The 10,917-nt window shown below is 29.9% G+C and overlaps 1 long non-coding RNA gene across 1 annotated transcript; it reads right to left on the minus strand.

Moving 5' to 3' along the window:
- Positions 1–2,292: 2,292 nt before the first annotated feature.
- Positions 2,293–3,184, minus strand: LOC145957074 (uncharacterized). The gene is made up of 2 exons (XR_014433495.1): positions 2,761–3,184; positions 2,293–2,516 (listed from the first exon to the last, which is right to left on the minus strand). It is a non-coding gene; the product is annotated as an uncharacterized LOC145957074 (long non-coding RNA).
- Between the last annotated feature and the right edge of the window lie 7,733 nt (positions 3,185–10,917).

Consider the following 10,917-nt stretch of genomic DNA (forward strand, 5'->3'; position numbering starts at 1 on the left):
ATGATAATATTATATGATAATGAGACATGATAATGTGATATGAGAATGCATAGAGTCTTAATTTACATGCATCATTTGCATAAATTTTTTTAAGGGTACGATATGGAATACACTGCCAGGGAAGGCCCCTTTGTGTAAAAGCTTGGGGATTAGTCCTTGGGGATAGCTCGATTTGGAAGTCCTAGTCTCGCCCATTGGGTGCATGAGATGTATGTTGCGCAGGCTTAGCTATCCCGACTAGACCCTGGTAGTATGTCCTTCTAGTGAGAGTGCGCAGAGGGTGTGACTCGGCATGTACTCCTAGACTACTCTCATGTATTGCTAGTGGCAATACACCATGTTATATGTGTTATTGGCGCCACATGCATGATGATATGTAGTCCGTGTCCATTGCATGTTCATTTTAATGTTCTATATTAAAGTGAGTTTTTAATTCTTTGATGAGTGGAATGATTGTTGTTAATCTATCTATGTTATGTACATATATACATGTTTGTTTGTGTTTGGCTATCCGGTGTGTATTCCTACATCATGAGCCAGAGTGAGATGTTTCTCACTCCCTTTTCTTTTGTGTTATTTTCCTTTGATTGTTATACAGGTGATTATTAGCATGAGGCCGAGGATGTTGGTGAAGAAGCTTAGGCTTCAATGTTGGGCTTTGTTCTGATAGGACATGTGACATCGGGGCATAGATAGGATTAGATTAGGATGTTGTTCTTATTATTTTGGAAACTTTGGCATTATATCTTTGTAATTTCTATTGATTACGTTATTTGTTTAAGTCATGGATGTGGTACTCTCTATCTAAACACGTTTGGTATTTCAATTATGAAAGATTGTGTTATTCAAGTTTTATTATTTATGTGTTATGGTATGCGGGGTAGAGGGTGTCACATCAGTTTCATCGAAAAGCTAACGTCCAAGGCTACATTTCTTATGAAGACATCAAAAGGTAATTCATATTTTAAAAGGATGCAGAAGCATGCACAAAGTAAGCATAGGTGTGCTTTACTAAAATCAAGCATGCACGAGCATGGTTCATTAAGCAAAAATGTGGTTATTCCCTCAAGTTTGGCCACGCACAAGCGTGCTTTCTTAAGCATAGTTGTGGTGCTTCCTGCACTGGCATGTTCCCTTAACCATGGTCATGCTTATCAGTCTAGAGTCATATAATTGCATCAAACTCAACTAATTCCCACACAATTATCACCCTCTTCTTCTCTATTTTGCATCATGAAATTATCGATTTGATACTAATATATAATCATTTCAAAATTAAACATCATATTGCAATAAGTTTTAGAGTTTAAACAAATCACACCAAACCCCCAAATCATAGATATAACCTTAACCCTCAAACAATTAAATTTCACACATGATCAATTCGGCCAAAAATTCATATTATAGGTGTTAAACGAAATCCAACCAACAACTTAAAAGGCTTAGGGACTATCTTACTACCCATTCCCTCATATGTGCTCATAAGTGAGACATTCTCTCCCTTTTACATAGAGTGACAATCTTCGTAGCACTCCCACTAGGTTTTCCTTTATTGTTGCTCTTAGGATTTAAAACAAATGCACATGAATGACCTACCCTTTATTTTTTCTTGTTTTTAAATAAGCTTTCAGATTGGACTTAAGAGTCCAACCCAAACCTCCTTTTTTTCACTGCAACCCCCTTTTAGTTTATTTTAGTTAATAAAATGTTTTAATTATATTAATAACCCAATTAATTTAATTAATTAAGTTAGAAAGTATAATTATTTTATTAAACACTTGTTTTTATTTTATTTATGATTAAATTAACGTAATATTTTTATTGTAGTAAAACATTCTTTTTAACTAATGTTAGATTACCACCTATCCCATGAGAACAATTTGATGGGAAATTTGTATAAAAAACATTTATGAAAAATCATGTTTCCTAGGATGTTATTTTTTAGATGATATATCAAATGTGAGAAGCTAACATTCTCAACTTCAAATTCTTGACAAAGTAAAAGCAGATAGTGTACCAACCATCACCTATATTTTGTGAAAATGATTATGAATTTTCTATCTTCAAAAAACCCTTATATGTGTTCCTTATTCTTAGTTAATTTTGATCTAAACTCTAATAACCCAAAACAACTTAATTTTTAACTTTATATATTACATGGGTTATTTCATTACCAAAGTTGTATAACACACATTATAAGTGGTTAAAAGTTATAACATAAATTAACACCTAAACTTTTAACAAATGTAGTATGGAACTTTTGACAGGAGTTCTTGTTAACTCAGTTTCAAATTAAGGTAAGTTGTAGTTCATAAATGTTTTATTTGAATTTCATACATGTTTAGCATATACAAGTGCTCATTTGAAACAACAACACTGGACTTCCTCGAGATGAATTATCTCGCATGAACCTCCTTTCTCAAAACCTTTTTTACGACAACTGTCTGGGCATGCCCACGGATCAACTTGTGCGCATTCGTCTGATCCTTTTTGGCATATTTGTTCTTCTCCTTCTCCTACATATTCAACATAGTTAAATAAATAAATAAAAACATATCTTGTTTTTTTTTTTTTTGAAAAAATAATTCTTTAGATATACATTATTCGTGAGATCTATTTATCTGAATGACATCTATCTTTATAATTAAAAAAAAGTTTAATTTATTAGAGAAAAAAAAACTTGTTTAATCATATCTTACGACAGAAAACCATGTTTACCCAATCAAAAATAGATATGCAACTTAACTATTTTTTTTTTACCTGAATCCAAAAGCAATGCGATGCATAATAGTCCCAAAAGGAAAATTTGATTGGTGCGGGAAGCCATTTTGCAATTTTCACCTCCTGTACTTTTGAGAAGATTGATATGGGAATATTTTGAATTTTTATCAATTGTTGTAAGGATATATATACCTGTTAAAATTAAATAAAATTAATTAATTATTTAAATATACCATTTAATATATTGAATACTTTTAACATTTTCTTAATTCTTTTTATTTTTGACCAAGATTTAATATACTGAATAATGTTAACCACTTAAAGTTTTCTTAATTTTTTTTGAATAGGCAACAATGTTTTAAAATCAATAACAAATATTTAACAAATAAAATTATTTATTAAAATACAACATATAATACATTGAATATTTCAATATTTTAATGTTTTCTTAACACTTTTTATTTTTTAAATAGTCAATAAATGTTTTAAAAACATTTGTTAATGTTTATCATATATTAATAAAATATTTCAATTGAAAGCATGTCATTACTTTTCTAGAATGATTTGACCGAGTGATATTAACACTACAAGAAAAAAGATTATTATCTACGGAATATTATCTACGGAATTTTTTCCGTAGATAATGCTTAGTTATCTACGGAAAATTATCTACGGAATTTTTTCCGTAGATAATTTTTAGTTATCTACGGAATATTACCTACGGAATTATTTCTGTAGGTAATATTTAGTTATCTACGAAAATTTCCGTAGATAACTTATCTACGGATTTTTCCGTAGATAATTTATCTACGAAAATTTCCGTAGAAAACTTCACCCATAAATAAAATTCGTAGGTAAAACATTTTATTTGAAATCAATTAACATATTTTATTATCGTTTCATTTTAATTTATTGTAAAATAATTAAAATATTTAATTTAGCATCATTAAAAAAATAATCATTATAAGATTTATTTTTTTAAAAAATTTAATTATTTATTATAATACTTTTAGTCACCGTATCGACCAAAAAATATATTTTTGATTAAAATATATTTTAAAATTTAGTTAATTCATTATAGTATTTTAAATAAATATTTTTAAAATTGTTATTAGATAAGTTATCTACGGAAAAATCCGTAGGTAAGTTATCTACGGAAATTTCCGTAGATAAGTTATCTACGGAAATTTCCGTAGATAACTTATCTACGGAAAAATCCGTAGATAACTTATCTACGGAAAAATCCGTAGATAACTTATCTACGGATTTTTCCGTAGCTAACTTATCTACGGATTTTTCCGTAGATAATTTAGTAAATAAATTTCGTAGATATAATATTTTATTTGAAATATCAATTAACATATTTTATTATCGTTTCATTTTAATTTATTGTAAAATAATTAAAATATTTACTTTAGCATCATTAAAAAAATAATTATTATAAGATTTAATTTTTTTTTAAATTTAATTATTTATTATAATACTTTTAGTCACCGTATTGACCAAAAAATATATTTTTGATTAAAATATATTTTAAAATTTAGTTAATTCATTATAGTATTTTAAAATAAATATTTTTAAATTGTTATTAGATAAGTTATCTACGGAAAAATCCGTAGGTAACTTATCTACGGAAATTTCCGTAGATAAGTTATCTACGGAAATTTCCGTAGATAACTTATCTATGGAAAAATCCGTAGATAACTTATCTACGAATTTTTCCGTAGATAACTTATCTACGGATTTTTCCGTAGATAATTTAGTAAATAAATTTCGTAGATATAATATTTTATTTGAAATATCAATTAACATATTTTATTATCGTTTCATTTTAATTTATTGTAAAATAATTAAAATATTTACTTTAGCATCATTAAAAAAATAATCATTATAAGATTTAATTTTTTTTTCAATTTAATTATTTATTATAATACTTTTAGTCACCGTATCGACCAAAAAATATATTTTTCATTGAAATATATTTTAAAATTTAGTTAATTCATTATAGTATTTTAAAATAAATATTTTTAATATTGTTATTAGATAAGTTATCTACGGAAAAATCCGTAGGTAACTTATCTACGGAAATTTCCATAGATAAGTAGATTGTTAATTATACAAGTATGGATATTTATAAGTAAATATTAATTAAATATAATATAATTATTATTATTATTGGTAATATAATTATTATATATATTTTTATATTTTTATAGCGGTCAGAACATACCAAAATGAGAGGGATCCAAAAATAGTATAAGTATGAGATTGTACTTAAATGAATTAATTTGTACTACTTATACTGATAACATGCATTAGCTCTTCTGTAGCCTATCTCATAAGAACTCCACAGTTAAGCGTGCTTGACCTGGAGTAGTATAGGGATGGGTGACCTTCTGGGAAGTTTCCCAGAAAATGTGCAATAAGAACAAAACATGTTGAAAAGTGAAGTGTAATGAAATAGCATCCTTGAGAGGCCAAATATGAGAGTTATTACATTAATAAATTTATTAAAATTAAATAAAAATTTCCTGAAATGAGTTATCTACGGAAAATTCCGTAGATAACATTATCTACGGAAAAATCCGTAGATAACATTATCTACGGAAAATTCCGTAGATAATGTTCCGTAGATAACGTTATCTACGGAAAATTCCGTAGATAACGTTATCTACGACCATTTTATCTACGGATTTTTTTCCGTAGATAATCCGTAGATAATTGACATTTATCTACGGAATTTTATGTTTATCTACGGATTTTTCCGTAGATAATCTTGATTTTTCTTGTAGTGTAACTCTATATAAATACATTATTAATATAATAATAATAATAATAATAATAATAATAATAATAATAATTTGTGTTAATGTATTTAATACTTATTTTTATAAACCACTAATAAGTAATTTTTTTGGTGTGTACCAAAATAAAATGATTCTTTTATTTGTGATTGTGAACAATGAACACAAAATTTACGATCTCAAGTAAATTGTTCAAATTTCACAATTAATTGTAAATTATCCAAATTTCACAATCACTAAAAGGAAAATTCACTTTTGGTAGTTATTAATATGTCCTTTAGTAATCTTAAAGTATATCTAATTGATAGTGATTGTGATTTGATGGTGTGATGTATCTTATTAATAAGCAATATGATGTTTATTAACATCTTTTTATTGGAATGTAATAATATAACATAAAATATTATTTAAAAATAAGTAGCAATCCTTAAATAAGTTTTGTTGTTTATGAATTAAAAAATAATATTTTTTATTCTTGATTCTTTCAACAAACAATAGAGAACACAATCTCACAGATAAAAAAAGTACTTGAGTCATCAATCTTTCATCACCCTTGAATAGAAAACTAGTTATCCATCATCGTTATATATTTTTCATGAATGTAATTTCTTTGCTTTTATTATTTAATATTTTATATATGCACTAAATTAATTATGTAATTTTTTTATTAGTTAAAATATTATTTAATATATTTAATTAAATTAATATTGAATTATAATATTTAATTTAATTTTTTAAGTTGTAAAAAATGAAGTGTATATAAAAAAATAAAGGTTGGTGTATCAGAGTTAATAAAAGAATTACCAACTTTTATATTAAATGTTGGTATAAGTCCACTAAAACTAAAAGAATTACCAATCTTTAATTTTTTTTTAATTACTCATTTCCACCGACTTATAAGCCTTTATTTATTACTAGTGAAAGTTACTTGAGGGCGTATGTGAAATTCTTAGTGTCTCCCATATACACGATCACCTTAGTATATAGATTCTTGCTAGTCAAGATTATTTAGTTTGAATATTAGGGTATGGATGTTAGTCTCATACTTCCAACTTATAGCACAAGGTAACTATACAAAGATATTTAATATTTTGACCTTTTTTTTTTTCTTCATTTTTTTGGATTAATATTAAGTATATCCAACCACAACATGTTAATTGGACAAAACATTTCAATTAAAAACATTTTAGATGTTTTAAAAACATTTGTTAATATTTATCAAATATTAATAAAATATTTCAATTAAAAGCGTGTAATTACATTTTTAGAATAATGAATTGACTGAGTGATATTAACTCTCTATATAAATACATTTTTAATATATAATAATAATGTTAATAATTTATGTTAATGTATTTAATACTTTTTATTTACAAACATCTAGCAAGTGATTTTTTCGTGTGCACCAAAATAAAATGATCCTTTTATTTGTGATTGTGAACAATGAACATAAAATTTACAATCTCAAGTAAATTATCCAAATTTCATGATCACTACAAAAAATTAACTTTCAATAGTTATTAATATGCCCTTTAGTTGTGACACTCATATACCTTCAAGTATGATACCATTTAAAAGATAAAAATATAGCTTCAAAATTCTCATGAGTGGTTCATAAATCTCCTTTGAATCCTCACACAAACATAAAAATATAAAGACAAGCTAGGTCATCAAAAGGTAAGTAAACGAAGTAGTGATAAACAATTACAATTCAAACTTTTGAAACTAAAACAAAAAAAATAACAAAATCCCTAACTACTTCAATCCCCGGTATCACATTGGCAGCAGAGCTACACACACCTAGACCACCCCTTTGCTCCTCCCAAGGCTGAGGGTCCTCGTCTAGAAAATATACAAAACATGTCAACAACAAACAGTGATTGAGAACAATCTCACTCTAGCTATAAGGAATGGGTCGCAACCCTCGACATCCCATCCCTTCGTGATAAACAATTAGGATGATAATAGTTCATACTTCGAACTATAGAAATCACAATTCATACTTCGAACCATAATAGCAACAATTCGTATACATCAATTTCACATTAGTACACAATAAGCATTTTACGTCGGTTATTTAGGGGTTTTTACGTCAGAAAAACTTCCGACATAGAAGCGGGAGACGTAAAATTTATGTCGGGGCACGAAAACCGACGTAAATTTACGTCGGACATGCCAAGGTCCGACGTAAAAAGTCATACAAAATTAAAAAAAAAAAAAAAAAAAAACAAGTGCAGCAGAACGACCCGTTCTGCTTGATAATCCCAGGAGTGCGTTCTGCAAAACTGGACTTCATCACTTCCTTCTCCTTCTACAGCTTCAAAAACTCGAACCTACCAGAAAAAAACATCACAATAACTTATACCCACAAAATATGCGTATTATAAAGAAAAAAACATCACAAAAAACACAATCTTGATGGAAGATGCTACCTCATAGAACGCCATGAAGGAGAAGGTGCGGGAGAAGCCCATGACCACGCGAAGAAGAAACAGAAGAAGGTGCAGATGAACGCCATGAAGGAGGAGGCGCGGGAGAAGGAAGAAAATTAGAAGAAGGAGGAGGAGGCGCGGGAGAAGGAACAACCATGAAAATTTTGAAATTAACTAGTGCGCCTCACCTTTTAACAGCTTATGGGGGTTATTTACGTCGGCCCTAATTGGGTCCGACGTAAATTTTAACATCTACGTCGGACACAATGCCTAACCGACATAGATGTTAAAATTTACGTCGGACCCAATTAGGACCGACGTAAATAATTCAACAAAATTACGTTACATGCCACCGCACTTTTATAACGTCGGGTTTTCGTGTTTCCGACGTAAATTAGGTGACGTAAAAGCCTATTTTCGCACTAGTGTCAATAGCAACATCATCCATCTCATTCACAACACATGCACATAAATGTAATGCAATGTGCATCTACGTCTAAACGCATGGGGTACTCGACCATCATCATCATCGTTATCTTAAATATACAGTTGGTACCTAAGTCTCGAGTTAACCTGAGGCTATCAACACACTAGTGTTCCCACTAGAACACCAATAGGCTCCTACCAAAACCACAAATATGCAAGTATGATGCATGTCACCATCATGCAAATGCTTTTATAATATCACACCATGATCATCATAACATCTATGTCTATCCACATCAAGGTCATCCATTAATATAAAAATCATCTATCACAAGGCATGTACGTTCATTCATCATCATATCATCATCCATCATTCGTCAACATCTATACTCATGCACATCAATTCTCATCCATCAAGATAGAAATCATCATTCATCAAGCCCATATATATATATATATATATATATATATATATATATATATATATATATATATATATATATATATATATATATATATATATATATATATATATATATATATATATATATATATATATATATATATATATATACACACACATACACACACACACATTCATCATCATATAAATCAATCATAAACATCATAAAACACCATTTGAAACACCAAAATAAACTTTCAGACCATCCACACCAGGCTTGGAAACCCACGCCTGGTGACTAACCACAACAGAGAGCATTACATATCTCTCACGCCCAGCGCAATACCTCGCGATCAGTGAATAACTACAAACAATTATACAATTTATAAGTGGTTAGAATTAATTTTAGATCTAGAAAGTCTCCAATTTTAACGCCTATGACTCTTATCCCTTTAATTAAAAAACTAAGATCCTTTCTCTATAATTCATTGAATTCATCTCCCTTAGGGTTCCAACCACTTCCTATAGAGCACTCAATTAATTATATAGAAACATATGATTATCAAATAAACCACATATTCTGAATCCACTCATCAAATCAAATCAAACGCACACAACATCTCATCAAACAAAAAACTTATGGGATTGGGGGCCAATCCCTATAGGGTTCTAACTCCCTCCTACAAAGAACTCAATTCATTATCTAGAAACATCTGATCTTCAATTAAATTACATATTTGGAATCTACTCAGTAAATCACATCAAACGCACATCTAATTTCATCAAATAGAAAACTTATGGAATTGGGGCAAATCCCTCTAGGGTTTTAACTCCTTTCTATAGAGAACTTAACTCATTATCTAGAAACATTTGATCATCCATTAAATTGCATATTTGAAATCTACTCATTAAATCACATCAAACGCACATCTAATTTCATCAAATAGAAAACTTATGGAATTAGGGGTCAAGGGTTCTAACCCCTTCTACAAAGAACTCAATTCATTATCTATAAACATCTGATCATCAATTAAATTGCATATTTGGAATCTACACATTAAATCACATCAAACGCACATCTAATTTCATCAAACAAAAAACTTATGGAATTAGGGGCCAATCTCTCTACCCTTCATGCAGACACTGATGGAAGAACTTTGGAGGGGGCCGGATTGATGTAGCTTCCTTCAAGTCTCTCCCTAGATCTTTGGCTCCTAGAATCCTTCCAATGCTTGTGTAAGGCTCCAATGGAGGGAGGAACCTCACGGCCACCTTAAGATGGTGGAGAAGCCTCTCAAGAATGCGCCACTCTTGGTGAAGGGATAAGCATTCTTCAACCCGCCACACTTGTCTTTGGAAAAAGTGATAAGAGATTGGTTTTACACAAAGAGGTTTAGGACCTTTGGGAGGAGAGAAATCTGATCTCTAATCTGAATACTCAATTCTCATTAATGCCAAAAGTGTCATACAAGTGAAAATTTGAGGCTATATAGGCGTGGCCACCTAGGGGTTAAGCTAGACTAGATCATGGTTCACTAGGAACCATGGTTGGGTCCGTCCAACTTAGGGAGCAAGAAAAGGCTAGACCATGGTTCACTAAGAACCATGGTTGAGCCTTCCTAAACCGCCCTTGTGTAGGAGAGAAAAGAGGTCCAAGCATTTGGCCAAGTGTGCACCAATGTGAACACAAGGTGTGAACACAAAGGTGTGGACGGTTTTGATTGGTTTCATTTAACTCCACCCGGTTTGAAAATGGTTCATTTGGTTTAGTTAGGTTCATTCAATGTGAATGGAACCTAGCTAAATCAAATCTATGAAAAATTAGGAGTTAAATGAGTCCAATATGTAAAACCTTTATCCTAAGACCACATTTGGCTAAAATGCTAGGAGCACACTTTAGTCTACTAATGCCACTCCTATGCCTACTTCTAAAAAGAAAAAGGTGCCTCCAAAATACAAAGGCAAAACAATCCTATACAAAGTCTACTATATACAATATATACAATGGGACTACTCAAGATACTACTAAGGAGAAAAGTACACAATGCTCATGGTGAGCAAGGGTCTAAGAAGCACCTCCTCCTTAGATGTCTCTTCTAGCTTCCTTACCATGGACCTTGTCAAAGGTCCA

The sequence above is a fragment of the Cajanus cajan genome, chromosome 4, assembly GCF_000230855.2.
Source record: "Cajanus cajan strain Asha chromosome 4, NIPB_CcT2T_4, whole genome shotgun sequence".
Lineage (NCBI taxonomy): Eukaryota > Viridiplantae > Streptophyta > Magnoliopsida > Fabales > Fabaceae > Cajanus > Cajanus cajan.